Source organism: Tursiops truncatus, chromosome 21 (assembly GCF_011762595.2).
Source record: "Tursiops truncatus isolate mTurTru1 chromosome 21, mTurTru1.mat.Y, whole genome shotgun sequence".
In the NCBI taxonomy this organism is placed as follows: Eukaryota; Metazoa; Chordata; class Mammalia; order Artiodactyla; family Delphinidae; genus Tursiops; species Tursiops truncatus.
The window spans coordinates 21,460,509-21,487,259 of record NC_047054.1 but is presented as its reverse complement, the minus strand read 5'-3'; the positions used below and the strand labels follow the sequence as shown (position 1 = coordinate 21,487,259).

General features: G+C 41.9%; 1 long non-coding RNA gene across 1 annotated transcript in view; it reads right to left on the bottom strand.

The window, feature by feature from the left end:
• LOC141277518 (uncharacterized) overlaps window positions 1-26,388 on the bottom strand; it is a 35,154-nt gene extending 8,766 nt beyond the window's left edge. Inside the window, exons 1-2 of the long non-coding RNA XR_012329028.1 lie at window positions 22,079-26,388; window positions 12,495-12,590 (exon numbers count right to left, since the gene is read on the bottom strand). This is a non-coding gene — a long non-coding RNA (uncharacterized lncRNA). The remainder of the gene's footprint in view (window positions 1-12,494; window positions 12,591-22,078) is intronic.
• Window positions 26,389-26,751: the final 363 nt, after the last annotated feature.

Genomic DNA, 26,751 nt, shown 5'->3' with positions numbered 1-26,751 from the left:
GGAGTGATTTTTGAGAGTCATCCCATGTGTATTTGTACAAGCATGTGTGTGTGTGTGTGTGTGTGTGATCTCATCATCATTGCTATGAGACTGCTAAGGCTGGTTCCAAAAGAACTCGCAAGCCATGCTGAGGTGTGTGGTTTTCATTCCACTGGGAACAGAAGTATCAGAGGTTTTAAAGTAAGGCAATGCCATGTTCTGATTTGGTTTTTTTGGGGGGGGTTTTTTTTTCAGTTATTTCTGAGATACACATTTTAAAATAATAACTAGAATTATGACTTATAACATTATACCAGAACATATAAGATTTTTAGAAATTTCATGTAATGTCTGAAACATTTATATTAACATATTTCCATACAAATAACCCAAAGAGAGTGTAGTATTAGTTTTTTTAAATTCTTTAATTTATTTATTTTTTAATACAGCAGGTTCTTATTAGTCATCAATTTTATACACATCAGTGTATACATGTCAATACCAATCGCCCAATTCATCACACCACCATCCCCACCCCCCTGCAGCTTTCCCCCCTTGGTGTCCATATGTTTGTTCTCTACATCTGTGTCTCAAATTCTGCCCTGAAAACTGGTTCATCTGTACCATTTTTCTAGGTTCCACATAACATGCATTAATATACGATATTTGTTTTTATTTTTCTGACTTACTTCACTCTGTATGACAGTCTCTAGATCCATCCACGTCTCAACAAATGACTCAATTTCGTTCATTTTTATGGCTGAGTAATATTCCATTGTATATATGTACCACATCTTCTTTATCCATTCGTCTGTCGATGGGCATTTAGGTTGCTTCCATGACCTGGCTATTGTAAATAGTGCTGCAATGAACATTGGGGTGTATGTGTCTTTTTGAATTATGGTTTTCTCTGGGTATATGCCCAGTAGTGGGATTGCTGGGTCATATGGTAATTCTATTTTTAGTTTTTTAAGGAACCTCCATGCTGTTCTCCATAGTGGCTGTATCAATTTACATTCCCACCAACAGTGCAAGAGGGTGCCCTTTTCTTCGCATCCTCTCCAGCATTTGTTGTTTGTAGATTTTCTGATGATGCCCATTCTAACTGGTGTGAGGTGATACCTCATTGTAGTTTTGATTTGCATTTCTCTAATAGTTAGTGATGTTGAGCAGCTTTTCATGTGCTTCTTGGCCATCTGTATGTCTTCTTTGGAGAAATGTCTATTTAGGTCTTCTGTCCATTTTTGGATTGGGTTGTTTGTTTCTTTAATGAGCTGCATGAGCTGTTTATATATTTTGGAGATTAATCCTTTGTCCATTGATTCATTTGCAAATATTTTCTCCCATTCTGAGGGTTGTCTTTTCATCTTGTTTATGGTTTCCTTTGCTGTGCAAAAGCTTTTAAGTTTCATTAGGTCCCATTTGTTTATTCTTGTTTTTATTTCCATTACTCTAGGAGGTGGATCAAAAAAGACCTTGCTGTGATTTATGTCAAAGATGTTCTTCCTATGTTTTCCTCTAAGAGTTTTATAGTGTCCGATCTTACGTTTAGGTCTCTAATCCATTTTGAGTTTATTTTTGTGTATGGTGTTAGGGAGTGGTCTAATTTCTTTCTTTTACATGTAGCTGTCCAGTTTTCCCAGCACCACTTATTGAAGAGACTGTCTTTTCTCCATTGTATATCCTTGCCTCCTTTGTCATAGATTAGTTGACCATAGGTGAGTGGGTTTATCTCTGGGCTTTTTATCTTGTTCCATTGATCTATGTTTCTGTTTTTGTGCCAGTACCATATTGTCTTGATTACTGTAGTTTTGTAGTATAGTCTGAAGTCAGGGAGTCTTATTCCTCCAGCTCCACTTTTTTCCCCCAAGACTGCTTTGGCTATTTGGGGTCTTTTGTGTCTCCATACAAATTTTAAGATTTTTTGTTCTAGTTCTGTAAAAAATGCCATTGTAAATTTGATAGGGATTGCACTGAATCTGTAGATTGCTTTGGGTAGTAGAGTCATTTTCACAGTATTGATTCTTCCAATCCAAGAACACGGTATATCTCTCCATCTGTTGGTATCATCTTTAATTTCTTTCATCAGTGTCTTATAGTTTTCTGCATACAGGTCTTTTGTCTCCCTAGGTAGGTTTATTCCTAGGTATTTTATTCTTTTTGTTGCAATGGTAAATGGGAGTGTTTCCTTAATTTCTCTTTCAGATTTTTCATCATTAGTGTATAGGAATGCAAGAGATTTCTGTGCATTATTTTTGTATCCTGCAACTTTACCAAATTCATTGATTAGCTTTAGTAGTTTTCTGGTGGCACCTTTAGGATTCTCTATGTATAGTATCATGTCATCTGCAAACAGTGACAGTTTTACTTCTTTTCCAATTTGTATTCCTTTTCTTTTTCTTCTCTGATTGCCATGGCTAGGACTTCCAAAACTATGTTGTATAATAGTGGTGAGATTTGTTTTTGAGCCATCACTCTGGAGCAGAATAGAGAACTGGGAGAAGAGAAGCAGGCTTAGGAGGCTATTGTAATTCTTCCGGTGACACATTTTAGACTTAGAGGCAATTATTCAGCATTTTTATTCCCATAATGAAAAACCACTTTCTAAAAAAAGTTATTATTCAGAGAGTGGAATTTAAGATTATAGGTACAGTTAAAGATTTTGGTGAATTTTAGCAACTATTCTGCCTACTATAAAATTGAGATAATTTATCTTCCATAAAGAAACAACAGTGGCTGCCATTCCCTGGTGCCTACTGTGTACCAGGCAAGGTGCAAAATATTTAGCTCACATCAACTCATTTTATCCTTTTGTAACAGGCTGTGAAATGTGACTTTTCCTGTGTTCTCCGTGTGTTTGGCCGATGCTTCAAAGCTAGAGAGCAACAGAAGCCAGACTATCTCTGCAGAACCAGTTCTGCCACCATCACCCATCAACCACCTCCAAGCTACACAAGAGAAAGTGAAAAAGTCCACTAAAAATGTCTAGGGAGAGAGCATTCCTTTAGAGAGCACTGCTCTGTTGCCTGCTCCGCTTCTCCCCACCCACCTCCCAAAGCCCCCCATCCAAGCAGAAGCCAACTCCATTCTTTCTCAACACTGCATCATTACACTCTTCTGTAGAGTTGTTCTTCCCTGCCCTTGGATGGATATCCGATCCATAGCATTTCTTGTCCCTTTTGGATATGAAACAGTCCAATAGCAAAATGCCAACCACACACTTAACTCACAGTCTTTCCCCTCCTCAGGTCCATCCTGGCTGAGGCTGGGAAGCCTGCAGTGTGGCCAGGAGAGGGTTAGCACCGTTCTATTCCCTCACCTGGACTCTCTACTTGGTGTCCCCTACTTACTGTTCTCCTTTGGGATTCAAGGGAAGAGAGAGAGAAGAGCTGAGGGGCCGCAAATGTAGGATCAGACCCGGACTGTTATAATCTGCCCACTTACATGTGGCAGATGGCCAAATAAGGGCTCATTATCTCCTGGAGGCATTTTGTGGGGATCTTGGAGACCCCCATTGGACTCAGCCAACTACCATTCCCTGCCTGGCCCCTCTGACTCCTACTTATTCTGACTCCCTGTAAGTCAGGATTGCTACCATCTGCCCTCTTCATCCCAGGCGATCTTCTCAGGTGAAGTCTTCCTCTCTTTCAACATAGATTAAGGTAGGTTCTCTCTCCAGGGTGCTCCTTTGGCCCACCATCACTCCTATGATGCTTTCAAAATTTTTATAGCTTATATTCCATTTAAAGTTATTATAAAATATTGGCTATATTCCCTGGGCTGTACAATATATCCTTGTAGCTTGTTTATTTTATACATAATAGTTTGTACCTCTTAATCCCCTACCCCATCTTGCCCCTCCCGCCTTCCCTTTCCCCACTGGTTACCACTAGTTTCTTCTCTATATCTGTAGAGTCTGCTTCTATTTTTTTATATTCACTCATTTGTTTTATTTTTAGATTCCACATATAGTGATACAGTATTTGTCTTTCTCTGTCTGACTTATTTCACTAAACATAATACCTCTAGGTCCATCCACATTGTTCCAAATGGCACGATTTCATTCTTTTTTATGGCTGAGTAATATTCCATTGTATGTATATACTGCATCTTCTTAATCCATTCATCTGTTGATGGGCACTGAGGTTGCTTCTGTATCTTGGCAATTGTAAATAATGCTGCTATGAACATTAGGGTGCATGTATCTTTTTGAATTAGTGTTTTAATTTTATTTTTGGATATATTCCCAGGAGTGGAATTGCTGGATCACACAATACAACATGAAACTTCTGAGGACTTAAAAACTTATGTCATATCCTACAAAGATTTGAGAGGTAAACCCCGAAGGAGGACTGCCAGCTTGGAAACCAAACTCAGACTTGATAAAGGCAAACACGGAATAGTGAGTAAAATGTCACAAAACTTTCTGTATTTAATGAAAGATTCTAAGTCAATAAATAAATGAAGTTAAAAATAAGGTCATTTACACTTATATGTTTGGCATTACACTGTGTCATTGTGTGGCACAGGAAAAAAATTACTTAATCTTTGCTTTTTGTACTTTAGCAGCAAGTGTCAGGGTCAGGAGGAAATAATTTAGGTTTTGTATAATATTAGCACTTGCTGTTTGTTAATTTATAAAAATTTTGATGAGTGGAAAATTAACTTTTCTGTTTCCAGTTTTCTGAGGTGTAAAATGAGGACAATGATATTTGTATCACAGGGTGAAAAGAATCGAGATGACAAATTTGTCCTTAGATCCCACAGCCCTTTAGTTTTTTTTTTAATTGCAGTATAATTGATTTACAATGTCGTGTTAGTTTCAGGAGTACAGCAAAGTGATTCAGTTATACATATGTATAAAAATATTCTTTTTCAGATTCTTTTCCATTGTAGGTTATTATAAGATATTGAGTATAGTTCCCTGTGCTATACAGTAGGACCTTGTTGTTTACCTATTTTATATATAGTAGTGTGTGTCTGTTAATCTCAAGCTCCTGATTTATTCTTCCCCCCACTGCCTTTCCCTTTGGTAACCATAAGATTGTTTCCTATGTCTGTGTGTTTGTTTCTGTTTTGTAAATAAGTTCATTTGTATCATTTTTTAGATTCCACATATAAGTGATAGCATATATTTATCTTTCTCTGATTTACTTCACTAAGTATGATAATCTCTGGGTCCATCCATCTTGCTGCAAATGGCATTATTTCATTCTTTTCTTATGGCTGAGTAATATTCTATTGTATAAATATACCACATCTTTATCCATTCATCTGTCGATGGACATTTAAGTGCTTCCGTGTTTTGACTATCGTAAATAGTGCCGCTGTGAACACTGGGGTGCATGTATCTTTTAGAATTAGAGTTTTCATCTTTTCCCACATCCCCTTCCAGATACTGCCCCAGGACTCAGCTTCTCCCCAAAGTAAGTCTCAAAAGAGCTGCCCTCATGCCTACGTTCTCACTCACTCTTTTCTCCTCAGCCCTCTCCAGTCAGTTCTCTGTCCCTCACATTCCATGGACATGGCTCCCATCAAGTTCACCCATGACTTCTATCTGTTATCTCGCAGTCAATTTTCTGTCCTTAGAGTAGCATTTTCACAGCTGAACACTCTGTCCTTCTGGAAACACATTTTTCTCCAGGCTTCCAAGACTTCACTGTTGTCTGGAATTCCTCCAACTGCACAGTTCTTTTTCTGTCTCTCTGGTTCCCTGGTGGATTTCTAAATGTGGAAGTGTCCAGGACTGTCCTGGGACACTTGTCCAGGAGTGAAAGCCCTAGTGTGGGCAGGAGACTCATAAGAGCAGAAACAGTAGAAGTGAGATGGAGGTTTGTGAAATGTAAGGGATGTGCCTTCCCCAACGTGCTACCTTGTGTTTACTCGCCTCTCTGAATTTCAGTTTCTAGAGCTCTGAAGTGGGAATAATGATACCACTTAGTGATCTTAAGAGAATTAGATGAGATCATGTATGTAAGCACTCAGCATGGCACTTGGTGCATGTAAATGCCCAACGAATGGTAGCTATTATGATCATTACTATTATTATTGGGATCAAGTGACATGAAAATGCCTGAAATATAGCAGGTACTCAATAGACAAAAACCCAGTTGGTTGGGTTTTTGTCAGCAGGGTTGACGAAGTAGCATCTGTGAGGTGGAACATTTTGGTGTTTTGATACCCTGATTTTCCAGTTTAGGCCTGAGATTGGAGAAAGAATGACTCGGTGAGGGCAACCAGGAGGGAGGCAAGGTGTGGGAGGTCCGAGGTCTCATCTATACATAGTGAGGTGGTTTTGGTAGATTGTTATGAATAAAAGGATGGCTGATGTGAGGGGAAGATGAATGAGGTGGATTGATATGGGCTCCCAACTACCTCGTTCACTGATCCCAACAAATACAATGCTTGGCAAGTGCTGGAAAAATAACTGGAAGACACTTGTCAAGGCCCAGGATGGCAGACCTGCAATATACTTCAGCTGACTTTGGGTTCCACCTAATGGAATGAAGTGGTACTTCATTCTCTGAAAAGTCTGGATCTTACGGTCATCTTTAGACCCAACTGTTATCAGTAAAAGGGATGGCGTTTTTTGTGTGCGTTTATGTTTATATTTGTTATAAATCTACACATACCTTGTACCAATATGAGCTTATTTAGCATAACTCTAGAATGTGTCCCATCTGAGTGCTATAGGAAAGCAGAGGCGTGGACGTGCGGTAATTTCCTCGGGTTACTCCAGTGAGTTTTATGACTTTCGTTGCTAGAAATTAATGCTCATTACACGTTGCCCAGAACACAGAACATCCAATGCCTCGCGTCAGACCACCCACGGGGCAATAGGTGTTTATGCGGCACGACTGGGGGTCCTGTGGCTCTATCCACCTGGCCAGAGACCTGGAGGCTGCTCGTACCTCTTACCTTCGTCTTCTTCTCCTGGGCGACGGTTACCTTGGCCTCCTCGCTTGGCAGGGCAGTACGACAGCCTTTTTTACAAAACTTCTTTACCCACTGTTATCCTTCCACTTGTCAGCAGGTGTCAGCAAATCTCAGGGAGTAAAATACACTGTCCCTAGATGTGGTCTTTTGTCACTAAAGTGGGGGTGGGGGAGAGGGATGAAGAAAAAGGATAGTGATTTACAAACAGTGTCTATTTCAGAGTTTGCGAAGGTTTCCGTGAAAGACGTAGAGTGTCGTTCTTCAAAAGTTCCTTGACCTTGGGGTCTAAATACCAGGAGAGTCCTTCGAGGGCTCTGTCACTTTTGGTTCTTAAGTGGCTTAAACTCTCTGGGCCACCGCTTACTCGGCTGTGAAAATGAGAGCAAAGCCCTACCTGCCTTTCAGGATGAAGTGCCACAGAATGTGTGAGGCTCCTTTTTAAAGTTAACTATAGGGAATTCCCTGGCGGTCCAGTGGTTAGGACTCTGCACTTCCACTGCAAGGGCCTGGGTTCGATCCTGGGCTGGGGAACTAAGATCCCACAAGCCGCAAGGAGCAGCCAAACAAATAAATAGATAAATAAATAAACTATAGCACCCTCTGGAAGTAGAGTATTAGTAAAACATTTTTGGTGAGAAACACGACTGCCTTCCCTCATTGCTTCTTCTGCCGGCACTAACTCAATTTATACTAAAAACTTGATTGACAGCCTCTGCATAGATAGAATTGGTGATCTGAGGGTAGGAGAAGGTGCAGAGATGGAACACTTCTTGGTTTGCAGGAAGGTTCCTGGTACATCTGAGCACTGGGTCTTCTGGAGCATCCTGGGACATACACTTTGTTGCAACTGCATGAAATGCAGCTCTTCCCTTTGACATTCTGTTTTCCCAGGTGGAGGAAGCAGGAGAATCAAGTAGAGATCTGTTCCTTTCAATCTGCAACTTGCCTGGGGCTGGGGAGTTCTTGTGAAGGTGTCTGGCTCTACTGGACTCTGAGTGAAAGGAGGGTTTATTAGTTTCTTGTAGCTGCTGTAACAACTGATCATGGAAATTTATTCTCTCACAGTCTGGAAACTGGAAGTCTGAAATATTTTCCATCTGGAAACTCAGGGAGAATTAATTCCTTGCTTGTTCCTGATTTGGGGGGTTTATGGTAGAGCCTGGGATTCTGCATTTCTAACAAACTCCCAGGTGATGCTGTTGGTCCATGGACCACATTTTGAGTAGCAGGTGTAAAGCACTGGGGTTTTGGTTTTGGTTTTTTTGCAAGAGATAATGGAATTACAATCATTTCTCTTCTAATGAATATTCAGTTCACAAATAACAAATTTATGCCCCGCTTCTCTGTCTCCCTGCCTTTCTGAATACACTGTAAGTTTTCTTTTCAATACTGAATCATGGTATAATCTTTCTGAAGACATCTCACACGGCAATTAAACCTAGCACATGTAGTACCAACAATGCACATAATCCCGCTGAAGTGATGACAACAGCAACAGCTGTGAACAAGTTTGCACATGCTGGCAATGACAACTAGGTCACATTGATGCCTGGAGGCCAGCGATTGTAAGATGCTTGGGATTATAAGATATGTTTCAATTTCAGAGAGTTCAGACATGTCAAAATGTGAAAAAAATGTGCATCTTAGAATCAATGCAAAATGGAAAGTAATTTATTCTTTTTGTTTCTTACATTTCCCTCTTTCCTACTTCTTTGCTCTTGAAATTTGCATCACCGATTGATTTAACTTAATGTCTGCTGTCAACTGGCTTTGCTTTTGAGTGGGTGAGTTCTCTACCCCATCCAGACCCATCCAAGGTTCTGCACAAGTGGTGAGGGCAGTGCCACCCCATGACCTTGTTTGAGGGTCTCTGTACTGGAGACGACAGTCACCTTCCAGCCAGCCCGGCTACCCATCCTCTTCCTCAGAAGCCGCTGGGGGTCCGTGAGTCATCAGCCCTCCTGGATACCTTCTTTGGCATGGCCACACCTTCTGAGAGCTTGAAAGACCAGCGTGCTGCTGGCAGGCTAGTAATGCACTGAGCTTAACACAAGGTAGGTGCTTAGAAAATGTCTGCTGAATGCCTTAGAGCGATAAGCCGAGCCTGATCCGCGATGCCTGAACTTCTTAAGTTACGGTGGATGCATTTTATCTCGGGGGACTGTGGGCTGCAGCAGTGCTTCCTGTCACCTCGAGGTGGGGTCGAGGTGAGCAGTTACGCTAGGAATTCTTCTCACAAATTCACATGTTATCAACCCCTGACCTGGAGTGAAATATCATCATAAAGAAGGGATAGGATAAATAAACACACGATGAATTTAATCTCTAGACCCACATTTCCCTCAAATATTTTCCATGCAAAAACATTTGCGTTTCCAGGGATTAATAGGTGTGCCAAAGAAATGACTCCGCCGACTATGTGAAGTAAACACACACCTCCACTTACCTCCCACTGAGCTCAACTATAAAACTTGGACAGAATACATATCAAATAGGTTTGGGAATTTCTGGGATAAACCAAGGTAAATAGGTTTCTCTTCTGCACAAACCTGGATCGCCTTTTTTTTTTTTTTTTTTTTTAATATTAGGAAAACTAGAATCTAATAGGTATTTGAGGGGGGAAGAGGAATACTTCATACTGATAAATGATCCACCAGGTCAGTATAACAGTCATGATTTCTATACATCTTGAAACCTGGGTCATCTTTATTAAAGGTTGTGAAACTCTAAAAGGGGCCGATTTGTATTTTAGTGCTTTGCAAGCAATTTGATTATGATTTTTTTTTTCTCACAGAATATCCCAAGAGATACGCTGCTTGTTTCCATGGGTCCTATGGTCCCCCACGTGCATTAGGTGGATATGACACCACACACAGCTCACCTGGAAATCACACTTTTTTTGACAACTGTCATATTTCAGGGAAAACAACCTGTCAATTCATGGTGACTTTAACTTGGCCTATCGGATGCGGGGTTACAAATGGTCACTTCTTTTAGTTTCTCATTATACCAGGCTTGCTATTTTTCCCTACTGAGTGATTCATGTAGCAATAATTAATGTAATTACATAATAGGATTAACTTTCCTTCCCTATAACTCAGTAAGTTTGATGGACCAAGAGGACAAGGGAAACAAAAGTAATGAAGCAGCTTATAATTGTACAGAGATGAATAGCTACATTTAGCACTGCTGGAGAGTTGACGTTGAGCAGATTGGGAACTTTGAGATATTTCTTTAATACTGTATTGGGGATGCAGAAGAAGGAAAACCAACAAAGAGCTTTGTTGGAAAACAGGTTGAGAAAAAAAATCAACACTTTCAAGATAACATTTGCTCAGACATAGACTTTGTTTTAAACACTGTTTCAGGTAGGATTAAGTATATTAGATTTTTTTCAGTGTTACAAATTATCACAAACACAGAGGTTGCTCAAATGTAGTGTATATAGTGTGTAGTGTATAGTATATAGCTCTAACTTATCACTGTCTTCCTGTAAGTGATAATTACGACTTCATGTATAGTATGAGTACCTTAAAAGAGAATATTTCAATTTCCTCCTTCCTGGTTGTTATGCTGTTGTTGTCACGTTTTGCTTATATATATATATTATAAACTCCACAATACAATGCTATTATTTATGATTAAACAGTCAATTATCGGGACTTCCCTGGTGGTGCAGTGGTTAAGAATCCGCCTGCCAATGCAGGGGATGCAGCTTTGATCCCTGGTCTGAGAAGATCCCACATGCCGCAGAGCAACAAAGCCCATGCGCCACAACTACTGATCCCGTGCTCTAGAGCCCACGAGTCACAACTACTGAGCCCATGCACCACAACTACTGCGCCTGCACTCTAGAGCCTGTGCTCCGCAACAAGAGAAGCCACCGCAATGAGAAGACTGCACACCACAACGAAGAGTAGCCCCCACTCGCCGCAACTAGAGAAAGCCCGCATGCAGCAACAAAGACCCAACACAGCCAAAAGTAAATAAAATAAATAAATTAAAAAAACAAAAAAAGTCAATTATCTTATAAAGAGATTTAATTTAAAAATCACATATACTTACCATTTCCAGTGCTTTTTGTATAGATGCATATTTTCATCTGGTATCATTTTCCTTCTGCCTGAAAGACTATTTAAAATTTCCTGTCGTGTGGGTTTGCTGGTGAATTCTTCAAGTTTTTGTGTGTCTGAAAACGTCTTTATTTTACCTTTGTTTTTGAAAGATATCCTTGCTGGTTGTAAAATTCTAGCTTGACAGTTTTTGTCTTTTAGTATTTTAAAGAGATTGTCTTGCTAACATTGTTTCTAGTGAAAAATCTGCTCTCATCTTTAGCTTTGTGTCTCTTTGTGTAACATCTCATCTTTTTCTCTGGCTGCTATAAATTTTCTGTTTATCACTGGTTTCTTTAGCAATTTGATTAAGATAGGCCTTGATGTAATTCTCTTCATGCTTATTTTGCTTGGGGGTTTGTTGAGCTTCTTGGATCTGTGGGTTTCCAGTTTTAATTAAATTTGGAATATTTTCAGCCATTATTTCTTCAAATATTATTTCCATGACCTCTCTCTCTCCTCTCCTTGGGTGATTCTAATTACACACGTATTAGGCCACTTGACTTGATACCCTTCATTAAAAAAATTTTTTTTTTCTCTTTGTGTTATATTTTGGGTAGTTTCTATTGCCATGTTTTCAAGTTTACAAATGTATTCTTATGACTGTCTAATTTACTATTAATCCCATCTGTTTATTTTTCATTTCAGATGTTGCAGTTTTCATCTGTAGTTCAATCTGGGTATTTTTGGTTTTTTAAAAAAAACTTTCTTTACATCCGTACTTAACCTTTTGAATATCTGGATTATAGTTATAATAACTGTTTTAACATTCTTGTTTATCAGTTCAGTTCTGATTGATTGATTCCTCATTATGGGTTATGTGTTCCTCATACTTTGAATGTCTGGTAATCCTTGATTGGATGCCAGCCATTGTGATTATTACTTTCTTTGGATGCTGGATATTTTCTTTTCCTATAGTCATTCTTGAGCTTTGCTCTGGGATGCAATTAAGTTACTTGAAAGCCGTTTGAACTCTTCGGGTCAATGTTCTAATTTGTGAAGTGGATCTGGTACAGTATTTGGTAGGTGTCTAAATTTTTCCCACTACTGAGGCATAGCATTCCTGAGTATTCTGCCCAGTGTCCCAAAACGTTTGATTTTTTTTCTAGGCTGACTAGTGGGAATAGGCTACATTCTTGGCCCTTTGTGAGAATTGGGTGCTTTTTATCTAATCCTGTCAGGTTGCTTTTTCCTCTGGCAAGGGGTAGTATCTTCACATTCATGTAGTGGTCAGAACTCTGCTGTATACTCCAGGGGACATCTTCCACATCTCCAGGGTTCCCTCTCCATGCAGCTGTTTCCTCTCTGGCACTCTGTTTGGTACTCGAGCTGCCTTGGGCTCCCTGGATTCTCATCCCCATCTCCCTACTACGGAGAGTCCACCAGGCTCTGCCCGGGTCTCGCCTTCCTATGCCACAGAGCAGAAACCCTCTCAAGGCAGGAAGCTGGGACAATAGTAGGGCTCACCTAATTTGTTTCCCATTCTTCATGAGACAGGTCTGGGACCTGGGACCCTTTGCTGCAGTGCTGCAAAGCTTGCACCTGGACACACCTCTCCTGGAGCTACAAAATAAAAAGAAACTATATGGGACTAAAGGTAACTGTGTGCATGCAGCAGTTGGGGCAAATTCTGGACCAAAAGACACAAAAAGACAAAAAATCCAACTGCCATTTCTGAAGAGCCGGGAGCAAAAACTGGGTGTAGGGAGCAAAAGCAGGGTACTGTGCATGCCACACTGCCCTCAGCACCACAGAGGGGTGGACACACCACCTAAGCCACCCCTCTAGCCCGACCCCTGGACACACCCTTACCCTCACCCGATATAAGGAACGATCAGGGGAACCTGTTACTTGTTCTCACTCCCTCCTGCAGCCGGCACAGGGGCCCCAGTAAAGCCTTGCCTGAATTTCTTGTCTGGCCTCGAGTCAATTTCTCTTGATTGGGGAAGGCCAAGAACCCTGGTTGGTATCATTCAGGGATCACTGTCCTCCATTGCCTGATAAGCAGTGTCTCAAAAACTGTTGTGTCATGTTTTGTTTTGTTTTTTTGCGGGACGCGGGCCTCTCACTGTTGTGGCCTCTCCCGTCGCGGAGCATAGGCTCTGAACGCGCAGGCCCAGCGGCCATGGCTCACAGGCCCAGCCGCTCCACGGCATGTGGGATCTTCCCGGACCGGGGCACGAACCTGTGTCCCCTGCATCGGCAGGCGGACTCTCAACAACTGCGCCACCAGGGAAGCCCCTGTGTCATGTATTTTGCTGTTTTTGTGTGTATGTTTGTTTCAGGCAGTAGGCAAATCTGATCTTGTTTCTCCTTTAAGTAGAAGCAAAATTCTTCAACCAGTGCGCCTTTAACATGAATACTGAATAATCACACAATGTTTTACTGATGAGGAAAGTGAGACACTGCGAGGTTAAAGGTCACAGAGCCAGTCTACGCCCTAATCATGATGCCGCCTCCCGGGGGAGGAGCATGTGCTTTTCTTCACCAAAGAAATTTTAGTGAAAACTTCCTAACATAGCCCAATACTTGGCTCTAATTATATTTATAAATGCTAATAGGAGTTACAATCACAATTATGCTAATCTCTGTGTCACATGCCTACTGTCACAAGCAATTATGGTCAATGGGCTCAATTCGTAAGCTGGAAGTTATTCTATCTAGCCACGTAAATACACCTCAGTTAGAGGAGACTGCCTCTAACATCTTTGACTAAAACTATTTACTTAAAAATGTCCTAATAAGATATAAAAAGGCTTTTCATCTTTATTTTCCTTTGATAGAACAGAAAAGGAAAACACGCCTGGAGTCAGATTTTTGGCCTATCTATTAGATAACAAGGACTCTGTGAAGCTCTTCAAAAATATTTCAAAGAATGTTTTCTGAAGACACATGCCCAGCTCCAGCTCAGAGGAGTAAAGGAACAGTAGAGGCATCGAGTGAGAGGAAACTTATATCCTGGACAGCGGCAAACAAGAGAGCTGGCAGCACAGGTAGTCGGTGGAAGACAATTAGGCAGAAAATTAAACATACGTAAGATCTCTTTATATTTACTTTTCGTACCTTTATTTGGACATCCATAAAATGCAGATATGTTAAGTGGATTTAGCACTACCTTTAGGCAAGATTCTGAAGTGTAAGTTATTCTCGTTGGTGAAACGAGAGGTGTAACTGAGACGGTCTTGAAGGCACTCGCTTTTTCCGAGTTTATGGCTCTCTGGTCCCTAGGCCCAGGCCTCTGAGGCTCAGGCCCTCATGCTGGTCTGGGTTCCCAGAACCTACCTTGTGGTGCCTTGCAAAACCCACCACAGACGCGGCTGGCTTCGGCCCGTGTTCCATCCTCTCTCCCAGGGTCAACATTTCCCTTTTCTCTGGCCCATTTCCTTCAGGCATGATTTCCCCTGGCTAATCCGATCAACTAACATCAGGAAGTTATCCCTTGTATTAGGGGTGTCCCATGGGGTGCAAGCAGGAGGTGCATCAGAGATTCACTGGGAGGAGGGAAAAATAATAGAATGCTTATTTATATTTATTTTTACTTCATCCTTTTGTTATTTATATTGTGTTTTATAATGTGCATAATGTACTAATTATAATAGTACACATATGCAATATATACATATAATAGTACATATAGTATAATACATATATATAATCCTAAGCTTTCCCTAATTGTGTAAATTTCCTCTCTAATCAGTAGATTTTGTGAATTCATCTTCTTAGGCTTTCCCTTGGCCATCATCTTGGGAATTGTTATTGCTTCTCTCTTCAGTGGTTCATCTGTTTCCTGGATCTCTTGTTTCCCTTTTTCTGCATATATTTCTGGCATATCTAGCTTCCAAGAGCTTCCAGTAGCTTGCTGAGAAAAGGAAGAAAGGTAAGTCTCTAAAGGCCTTGTATGTCTGAAAGTACGTTTAGTGTACCTTCACAATTAATTGATAATTGGCTGGATATACAAATCATTCTTCCTCAGAAATTTGAAGGCATTGCTTCATTATTTTGTAGTTTCCAGATGCTATTGAGAAATTTAATGCCATTCTGATTCGTGATCCTTTGCATAAAGCCTATTTTATTTTTATTTTCATACTGGAAACTTGTAAGATTTTCTCCACTCCTTCCCTTTAAAAAGTAACTACCATGCTGACTTCTAACACTGTAGCCTTTATCGTGAACATTTTCTAGCTGGAATCACAGAATATGTGCTTTTTTGTACCTGGATTCTTTTACTCAACATCGTGTTTGTGAGATCCATTGCAACACACACTGATAACTATTCAGTCTCATTGATGTATGAAATGCTACTGTGTGAATAAAATACCATTTATGCGTCCCAAATGTTCATTTTGTATATCATCTATTTTTGCTTTACGGATCCAGTATATTGTCTTATCTCTATATTAATATTAAATACTTTTTTTCTTACACCCATATAGTCTTTGTATTTTACTTTATAGGATTTCCTCACATAGTCTGGTGATCCTTGGCTTCCTGCTCATATTTATGTATGAAGGGCTAAAAGGCTGATGGCTAGAGCTCTGTGCCCATGGGTGGTCTTCACTGTAGGGGGACCTTGCTGCACTATTTTCGTGGGGGAGATCCCTAATGTGGTACCTTTAGTTTCCCTCTCCCTCTCTTGAGCTGGTCATGTTATTTTTATCATTCATCAGAGAATGAACTTCTAAGCCAGAATCTAACCTTGACTCCCAGCACTTTGGGAGCCAACTTGGGGGAGAAGGCTGGAGAAGCTCTACGTTGATTGGTATGTGACCCCATTTTCAGTATGGCTCCCACTCTCAATAGGCCTAGCATCTCCTGTCCAAGACCTTCTGTTTTTCCCCGTCTAGAGAATACGCCTCAAGTCTTCTCCTGGTGAGCGAGGGAGAATCTGCCTGGTGCTTGGATTTGGGGAGGCCACCTGGGGGTCTAACTCTTTTCTCAACTAACAACTGATTTTGTCTTTAGCTCCGTCTTCACCTCTACTTTCAGAAGTATCTGGTACTACCAGCTCCTGAGTTTTGGGAGGGTTCTGCAAAGTAAGACAGGATTTTCATGGCTATGAATTTTCATTTGCTCTCTGGCTTCCAAAAGTTTTTTGTTCTTCTCTCCTCTCCTGTTGTCCTTTGCATTTGTCTTTGAAAGTCCTTGTACTTCTACTTTATGCAGCTTTAGGAAGGAGAAGGGGCAAGTAGGTGTGTTCAGTGCTCAGTTTTCACCCAGAAGGTCTCGTTTGATAATTTGTTTGTTTGTTTGTTTTTGTTTTTGTTTTGCAGTACATGGGCCTCTCACTATTGTGGCCTTTCCCGTTGCGGAGCACAGGCTCCAGACGCGCAGGCTCCGCGGCATGTGGGATCTTCCCGGACCGGGGCACGAACCCGTGTCCCCTGCATCGGCAGGCAGACTCCCAACCACTGCGCCACCAGGGAAGCCCTGGTTTGATAATTTTTTGAACTCAACTGTCTAGCACCTTGATTCTGAATAAGCCTCCAAGACCCAAAGAAGCAGTGATACTTGTGCCAATGTTTATAACTGTTTACTTTTGTTAATAGTTCTATGCTTATTCACCCTTTCTTCTAGATTGGCCTAATAAATTTTGTTTCTTGTGCTTATAGGCTAGGATTGACATAGTGAGTTTTAAAAATATTTCCAAGGTACAGGTATCATTTGCTGAATTATCTTCTAGATTCCTTAGGAATCAATTACTGTGGGAGGAAATGTAGGAAAAACATGTTTTTGATGATACTCCAAATCCACTCACTATATTAGTCATTTGTGACAACATGGATGGAACGTGAGGGCATTATGCTGAGTGAGATAAGTCAGAGAGAAAGACAAATACTGTGTGATATCACGTATAAGTGGAATCTAAAAAAGCTGAACTCGTAAAAACAGAATAGAATGAGGTATCACCTCACACCAGTCAGAATGGCCACCATCAAAAAATCTAGAAACAATAAATGCTGGAGAGGGTGTGGAGAAAAGGGAACCCTCTTGCACTGCTGGTGGGAATGTGAATTGGTTCAGCCACTATGGAGAACAGTATGGAGGTTCCTTAAAAAACTACAAATAGAACTACCATATGACCCAGCAATCCCACTACTGGGCATATACCCTGAGAAAACCAAAATTCAAAAAGAGCCATGTACCAAAATGTTCATTGCAGCTCTATTTACAATAGCCCAGAGATGGAAACAACCTAAGTGCCCATCATCGGATGAATGGATAAAGAAGATGTGGCACATATATACAATGGAATATTACTCAGCCATAAAAAGAAACAAAATTGAGCTATTTGTAATGAGGTGGATAGACCTAGAGTCTGTCATACAGAGTGAAGTAAGTCAGAAAGAAAAAGACAAATACCGTATGCTAACACATATATATGGAATTTAAGAAAAAAAAATTGTCATGAAGAACCTAGGGGTAAGACAGGAATAAAGACGCAGACCTACTGGAGAATGGACTTGAGGATATGGGGAGGGGGAAGGGTGAGCTGTGACAGGGCGGGGGAGAGTCATGGACATATACACACTAACAAACATAGTAAGGTAGATAGCTAGTGGGAAGTAGCCGCATGGCACAGGGATATTGGCTCGGTGCTTTGTGACAGCCTGGAGGGGTGGGATAGGGAGGGTGGGAGGGAGGGAGACGCAGGAGGGAAGACATATGGGAACATATGTATATGTATAACTGATTCACTTTGTTATAAAGCAGAAACTAACACACCATTGTAAAGCAATTATACCCCAATAAAGATGTTAAAAATAAATAAATTAAAAAAAAAAACAAAAAACAGAATAGAACGGTGGTTACCAGGGGCTGGGAGGTGGGAGAATTATGGAGATGTCATTTAAGGCTACAAACTTGCAACCAATAAACAAGTATTAGAGATCTAATGCACAGCATAGAGATTATAACCAACAGTACTGTATTATAAACTTCAAAGTTGCTAAGAGAATAGATCTTAATTGTTCCCACCACAAAAAAGAATGTTAATTATGTGACGTGGTAGAGATGTAGTTAATACTATGGTGGTAATCATTCTACTATATGTAAATGTATCAAATCAACGTGTTGTACACCTTAAAGCTGCACTTTATATCAATTATATCTGTGTAATAATATTAAAAGGAAAAAAAGGTTAGGACAGACAGAGACAATCTGGGCATGCAGATAATAACGCTCTCCAGTCTTCTAATACTGGGAATAGTCAATGAGATGTGTTGATTTTTTTTTTTTTGCCATCTAGGTGGCCCAAGATGCGAACAACTGAAGGATCACTCCAGCTGGCAGCACTAAAGGAACCTATCATCGGAGACTTCCCATGAGAACATCATAAGGAAATGTGAAAGTTATGACGTTGACCACATAAAATTAGAAATATCTGGGCAGCACGAGATGCATCTGTGTTCCTACAGTCACCTTAACAAATGCAACAAATCACGGTTCCCGTTTCCAAAGGCCAGGAGCCTGCCATTTTTGTCTGGAATGTTGTCCCTTCAGGTGTGAAATCCTCTGGTCTTTTTACAGAGCAAGCGACATTTCAGAACTTGAAAGGTTCTGGCACCTTTTAGGGTCAACCAGACACACCCAGCTGACGCGCATTCCAGAAGACTGTAGTCAAGTTGTCCTTTTGCCTGAGCACAACCAAAAGAACAATTCCTGGCAACCAAAGACACAATGAATGTGACCCAGCTCTCCTTTTCTCCTTGGAGAAAAAAAAGAACTGAATCTAGGCCAGTTAGTAACACAGTCCACTGGTTTGTGCCCAAGACGTTGAATCTGAGAGTAGCAGCCGTTTCCAAAAGATGATCTGTGCCCGAAGGAAACGCGTAACCTTTCTCCCAGTTTGTCTTTTAAGGTTCGATTACCTTGGAGTGACCTCTTTACACCGGCAGCAACGCCCCAAATTAGTCTCCATTCACAAAGTATCTCTGATGCAGCCTCCCTGGGAAAACTTAAAAGCCTATTTAACTAAAGGAGAGCTTGCTGCCAAGAAGTTGGCCTGGGAGAATGGCAGTAATTAAATGATGATAATATTTAGGTTCCTGCAGGTATGACAAAGGCCCCTTTCTTTGTCTCAGGTGGGGACAAGTTAACACATTGCCTCTGTCTGGGAAAGGATGTAGGCCAAAGAGGGGGGGAGTGTGAGAAAGAGGAACTGGGGAGAGCAGCGTGGCAGGGGAGGGGAGGCTGACTCCTGAGCCTGGAGGAGAGACAGATGCTGGGAGGGAGAGGAGTTTAATCTTAATATTCATCAGAGGTGGGCCCTGTGGCGTTTCAGCCTAAGATCTATTAGAACAGGTGAGAGATGAAACAAAGCCGTGCTTTTTGTTCATTGGCTGATTGTCTGTGGGAGGGAGGGCAGGGAGGGAGGCGGGGCTGGGGAGGAGCTAAAGGAAAGAAGAGGATAAAGAATTACCGTCGCTGGAAAGGTTTGCTTGGGTGAGTCTTGCACTGTACACTTGGCTGGAGACGTGAAGATGCTAAAGGGCTCAGCAGAGCCGTACGTCACAGCCTCACAGCGGTGGGAAGATGGAAATTTAAGTCCTAACAACCAGCCTTTCCTCTCTCCAGTTGTGTGATCTCCTGCACATCGCTGAACAATCAACTCTACCTCTGGGAAGGGGAGCCGGCCCAGCTCCCCGCCCACCAGCCAGGCTCACTGACAGAGGGACGCCTGCCCACCCAGTCCGCCTGGAGCCGGAGCGACTGTCACTGTCTGTGAGCTCCAGGGAGGACTTGTCTCCTGAATCGGGTGGTCCAGAGGTCGGTCTGATGGATGCATCCTGCTAATCTAATACATAAGTAAATTTGTGCCACTTCCTTCAGCTAAAGCAGTTTCACCTGTTCAGCCCACAAAGAAGATAAATAAAATACACAGCTCAGGGCTCAGGGCCAGGGTTCCAAACCTGTGGGAAGGGGCCTGAGTTTTTCATTCATCTCTGCCCGAAGTGCAGATTCCATCCAGGAAGCCTGCATCAGCCTGAATTCAGATCCACCTATTCCTCTCCCCTCCTCTCTCCCCTGCCCCACCCCCTGCTCTCGCTGTCTCGTGGGATCTAACTCTGGCTCAGCAATCTGAACCTTAGAGGGCCATGGTGCAGAGACCAGGTTGCTGTTTGCAGCGTTTGTCAAGATGCCCTGTACTCCGAGTTAGCACGAAGGGGAGTGAGAGGAAAAAGGAGGAGAGGAATCTAGCCAGAGCGTCTTCTCTTATTGTACCGAAGCAAGTCTGACCTGGGATCCTGCATTGTTTACTTCTTAAATGAAGGCAGGAAAAAGAAACCTGAAATTCCCCCAGGGGAGGACGAGGGGAGGGCTGGGAAGGTTTAAGGGAAAGAACTAGGCATGGATTCTTCCTTATGCTTCCACTACTGTTGTTTTTTCTGTTTGTAAATATAATACATATTCATTATAGAAAGCTTAGAAAACACAGAAGAGTCTAAAAAAGGAAATTAAAACACTCACAATACTAAAACTCAAGGGTAAACACCATTAACCTTTTGGAGAATTTTATCATTTTAGTATAGTCTTACAGCCTACTTTTTTCTTTTAATAATCATTTTGTGGGCATTTTCCAAAGACATTGCAAAAATCTCCAAAAATATGTTTTTAAATCAGTTGATTCATATTCATTGTATGGATGAAATATAAGGTTTTTTAAAAAAGTGTTTCATAATGTTAGCCCTTAAGTTTTTATTTTTCTTATTATAAAAGAAAAGCTCCAGTGAACACACAAATACACACACATATAATAGCATATTACAGAATGCAGAATAAAATGGAATTATTTTCTAGAAGTATGTTCATAGGAGTACAACTATCAAATTAACTCTTGATATTCTTTTACACCCCAGCCGTCAGAAACTTTGTGGAGAACAGTCTCAGCATTACACCTAGGGGGCTCCAACATCTCAGCTTTGCAAGAGATGGCAGCTCATATACCAAAGGTCTTCTCCGGCTTACTTGAGTGCAAAAGTGTGTGTGTGTGTCTGTGCGTCTGTGTGTGTGTGCACATGAGTGCGTGTGCATGTGTGTGAGAATGCTAGGAGGGGAGAGGGTGCACCTGAACTGTATCCTCATTTCAGGTGGACTCCTAATTCAATGTGACTGGTGTCCTTATAAACACCACGTGAAGAGATCAACACACACGCACACACACACATGCAAACATACACAGAACTCCCTGTGAAGACTGCAGTTATGTTGCCACAAGCCAAGAAACTACCAGAAGCCAGGGGAGAGGCCTGGAACAGATCCTTCTCTAGTACCTTCAGAGGGAGCATGGCCCTGCTGATACCTTGATCTTGGATATCTAGCCTCCAGAACTGTGAGAGCCACTCAGTTTGTGGCTTAAACTGTTATTTAAGCCACTCAGTTTGTGGTCCTCTGTTAACGGCAGCCCTAGGACTCTAATGCACTCACTTTTACCCAGGAGTTCAGAAGCCTGCTAACCTTGGAAGGACTCTTGGCCTCTTCACAACTCAGCTTTGTACAGAAAGACCAACCAGAGTCAGGCCTGATGTACAGATGGTGAGACGATGTCCCAGAGAGATGAAATGATTCATTTGAAATTGCTTTCTGGGACTTCCCTGGTGGCACAGTGGTTAAGAATCCTCCTGCCAATGCAGGGGACACAGGTTCGAGCCCTGGTCCGGGAAGATCCCGCATGCCGTGGAGCAACTAAGTCATGCACCACAACTGCTGAGCCTGCGCTCTAGAGCCCGTGAGCAACAACTACTGAGCCTGCATGCCACAACTACTGAAGCCCATGCACCTAGAGCCCATGCTCCACAACAAGAGAAGCTACCACAATGAGAAGCCCATGCACCGCAACAAAGAGTAGCCCCCGCTCATCACAACTGGAGAAAGCCCGCGCAGCAACAAAGACCCAACACAGCCAAAAATAAACAAATAAATTTATCAAAAAAAAAAAAAGAAATTGCTTTCTTCCACAATTCTTTAAAAGAACGAAGCCAAGAGAAGTTAATTCTGCCAACGTGCTAATTGTCTGCCAGCCACTTACCTCACATCCAATGCTCCTGACTCACCTTAAGGTTGGCCTTTGGGGGCTGCCCTATTCTCAGGGGTGGAGTGGCCACAAATGAGTAGCAGATTGGGGGTGTCGAAGAGTAACACCAAGCCAAGTCTCACGAGAATGTTGAAGGACCCATTTGTGTCAGTGAAACCTGCCAATAGAGAAGGGTGTGTGCGCCTAAAGTATTTATTTTCGTGCCATAAAATGCCAAAGAATGCTTTGAATTAAAAAAAAAAAAAAGTATTTTTCACCCTGAAGGTGGAACTTCCTGGGTTCCCAAATTCTTGGGCAAATATCTGGATCAGAATTACGTTTTAAGCGCCCAGTCGTGAGGGATTAAACATACAAGATTCTAAAAATGAGGTGCAGGGAAAGGAGGACCACGCGGGGCTCTGGAGTCAAGAGATGCAGTTGGAGTTCCAGCTGCACTCTCACTAGGGGGCCGACGTCAGGCACGACGCTCTAACACCCCTGAGTCTCATCTGTAAATGGCATGACCGACCACACCAAGTTCCAGAGGGTTTCAATGGAATGAGGTGTTAAGTGATTTATAAAGGGCAAAGTCGCTAAGTAGCACAAGCAGTTAGTTGGGTCTTAGGTGTGCAAACAGGACAGTTCAGAATTCCAAGGCAGCACTGCACCTGGGAGTATCCTGGCGCTGACCGCTGAGTTCACGTTGATCTCTGAGGTGGATTTCTGACTTGGAGAAGTGAACTATAGAAAGGATTTGGGGAGAGCCAAAACTGAAAATTTTTTTGCAAAAGTATAACGTGCATGTTCATTTTCTGGGGAGAGAACCCATGGGCATAAGGGTATGTGACCACTTCATCCTTCCTCCCAAAGGTCTCCTCCATCCTTCTTTAGAAAGGGTGTGCGGGCATTCAGGTGGAATGGTAGGGAGGAAAGGAGGTGGGGCACCTTGAAAAGGTGCAAACAACAAGCCTTGAGATCTGTATTCATCAAATTATCAATAATCCCCTCTTCTAGGCTTCTCCACTTTCCTTAACACCCTACCATACCTACCCTTCCCTCTAGCAGGCCACCTTTCTGTGACTCCTTTTTATCCCCTGAAGGCTTTGCCCGTGTTCTTCCGGGAGGAAGGGGAGGTGACAGTAATGTCAGGTGATTCTGCAGTGTCATTTGCTCCTATGTACCCTCCGCTCCTGGAGCTGGGTGTTCTCTGTATAAGAGGCTGTGGTGTCAGAGTGACACTGTGAGGGAGTCAGGCTGCCGCTGCCTCATCCCATTCCCCGAGGAAGATGTGCGAGAAGGAGCCTGAACACAAAGGGTTGATCCAGCCAAGCTCTGGGTGTTAGTCAGAAGGATGCAGGCTGGAGGTGAAGTGAGCGGGGGAAGGAGGAGGGGAAGGAAGGTGAGAGGGCTGTGACTCACTATGAAAGAATTGTGGTTTCTCAGGGGTTGGGAAATCAAACACAAATGACCTCAAATTTAGCTAATAGAGAACACTGATTTCCTTTGTGCAGCACAGCCAAATGCATTAAGCTTCTACTTAAATATTGCCAGCAAGAATTTTTCAGTTTTTATATTCAAACCCCATTTTTAGGTCACCTTTAAAATTTCCTAGCTGTCCCTTTGAGGAGCTGCATTCAGTGATGATGTCTCAATCCAGCAAGACATCTGACTGTTAATTATACTGCCAATATGCATTTATTCTCAAAGAGTAGAGAGAAAAAGACAGACATCCATTCTTCTAGAGTTACTTTATCGTGTTGTGCTTATAGCACTACTGTATATATATGATCCCATCTCTGGCAGTCTGCCTCTAGGCTTACCTGTCTGCCAACCACCCAGCCAAGCCCAAGGATGGTATTTATCAGTAGCAGGAAAGCAGCAGCTTAATAACAGCCACAAAACTAGCAAGAAGAAAGTGTATTCTTTTTTGTTAGCTCCCGTGGCCGCACTACATCATAGCTGTCTTTTTATACTATCTCTATATTCCTTTAATCTGACTTTAGGTGACAGTCCTAAAGCAAATGATGCTTTTACTTTCATATGCCTTAATGTTAAGATGTACACAGAATTTGTGAACTGACAATTATTAGGAGCTAAAGACTATTTTACTGTCTAAATTATCATTGTCATATGTAGTCTCACCATAGGAAAAATTTGACAACCCTCCTCCATGGAAGCTGTCTAGGAAACACATCTTAACAATCTGAAAACGTCTCATGCCACGGGCGTTCTCGGCTTCCTGCTATTTTCTCCCTCCTGCTCCCCTCCACCACCACCCTAATGAATATTCAGCCTGCATCCATCAACCAGGAATTTGAATAGGATGCTTCCTGTTTTTCCTATTAAAGATTAACTGTTGTCCAGGGGAAAGGGGATTGTTTGGTAAGACCTTGCAGCTGGGAATTCCTGTTTATTTTTCATTCTGACCCTGGTTCTGGGGATAACATATATCCGGTAGTTTCAAATAATGTCCAGTGCTCTGTTAGCCCTGACTCTAACTATAACCTGCCTACCTCTTTCATCTCACTGTGAGAAATTCAAAGTCAGGGACCAAGTCTTATTTAACTTCACTTTTCTGGTGCCCAACATGGTGCCCAGAACAGAGCAGAAGCTCATAAAGTGTGTTGAATGGATGAAAAGCATAGTGATTATAAGTTCCAGGGAGAAGTGGTCATAAACATCCATCCATTGTCCTTAGGCTAGAAAAGGATAAAGAGAGATGAAGATTCATTTGTGCCCATTGTGTGTACTTTCTGGCAAAGTGGTGATTACCTAGGTGTGTCGCAGGATGACCGAGTGGGTCCTGGAATTGGGTTTTATTCTTCTGTCTTTCCCAACAGTGGAGTTTTCCACATTTCTCCCAAGTGCTTAGTAGCTTCTGCAGCTTTACCTGGTTACAGGGGCTCCGTGGATCACGGATGCTGTTCCTGGTTTGTTGCGTGTACTTCAGAAGTCAATCGCCAAGGATGTTTCGTGAGCCCTCCGTGGTTGTTACTTGGGTAAACTGAGATGTTCTGGAAGAATTAATTCACAGGAAGGTAATGGTTTTGTCACTTGCCAGAGAATTATGAGCAAAAACATGTTTGAAAGCATGATTCTACCAAAGCCGTTTATAAATGTGTGGATATTTGCCATTTAAATCTTATAGATTCTTGATCTATGACTTGGACTACGTGGGATGAGGAAATGCGCCATGAGGAAATGTCTGGGAACCTCTTCACAATTAAAAGGAGATCCATGAGTTCCTTTCCTGAAGACCTTATGGATGACGTTTTGCATTTGCCATCTGGGGGAAAAGATAGAAACAACTTAGTATTTCCTTCATACTCATTTTGAAAGGCTGCAAATGCACTTTACAAACATCATTTCATAAATCCTTAAACCAAGCCCGGGAAATAGTAGATATGCTTAACATTTGCTAAAATCTTTCAATAGCTTCCTTTCGCCCCAGGGATCAATTCCTAACATCGGAGTCGGCTTCCACTCTCCGAGCTTTGCCTCAAGCACTGACCTCCAGTTACACTAAACTTCTAGCCTCACTTGCATTTTCTTGCTTTCAGTCCTTTGTGTCAACTGTTCCTTCTTCCAGGAATACTCCTCCCTCCTCTCCCGTCCCCCACCCTTAGTCCTTCCAGTTGAGAAATCTGAATGTTGCCTCCTGGAGATGATTCCTGCACTAGGTTAGGTTCCTTTATGTTTGTTTCCTCACAGAGGGAGCTCCCAAGAGAAATTCAGAGCCTACAGTGCCTCCATTTTCAGAGTAGTCACAGCTTTTTCGAAGTTACTTTAGATGTTCATAGGAAATATGTGCGCTCAGGACTAGCCTCCTGTGATACTCCATGGCCTCCTTTTGTGTACGGGAAATGACGTCCTGTCAAAAGTTGCTGCCAAAATTGCATTTTAGAAGAGCCAGGAAGAGCCTGTCAAACATCTTGCCGTGTAGTTTGGAGGGTTTCGTTTTGTCGATTACCTTAGCCGTCCAAGGAAAAAGTCAATCACACCTCAGTCCTTGACGTCTTCCTCTGGATAGTTCAACGTATTATTAGTAGTTGGACCATAATTCAAATTCCATTATTAGGAATGTCCAAGGAGTATATGACTTTCCTATTATATTAGGACATGCTTTTATTTAGTATTACTTAAAATAAGTAGTTAGTATGCAGATGCTTAGAAGCCCTGGGGTTATATAAACTGCTTTGTGATAGTATTATTTTAATCGCATTAGGTATTTATTATTCTTAACAATGTACAGAGCAGCAGAAGGGTCAAAAGAGCAGATTCTGAAGAAAACAATGCCACTTGTGATACATAATATCTCTGTGGCTCAGTTCCTTCATCTATGCAATGGAAATGACAATGGTACCTACCTCATGGGATTACCATGGGGGTTAAATGAAATAATGCATGTAAAGTGTTTAGGATTATATACAGCACAAGGTAAGCTCTCAATAAGTGCTACCTATTTTATTATATAAAATATGTAGGTGCTCCTTTATATTTCCTGATGATGGAATTAGCCATTTCCTTTCTCAAATTGATCATCTCCTGTAGGTGCTGCAAAAGTTATAGCAGTTATGGGACAGTGAGTTTTAGACTTAGATCTAGTTTTCCCTTCCTGTGGTGCTAGGAAGCTGACCTAAACTCTCTCGGGTCACATAAGGCCCATGAGCTCTCTGAGGATCAGAAGTACTGCTTCCTCCTTTTGAACCCCTG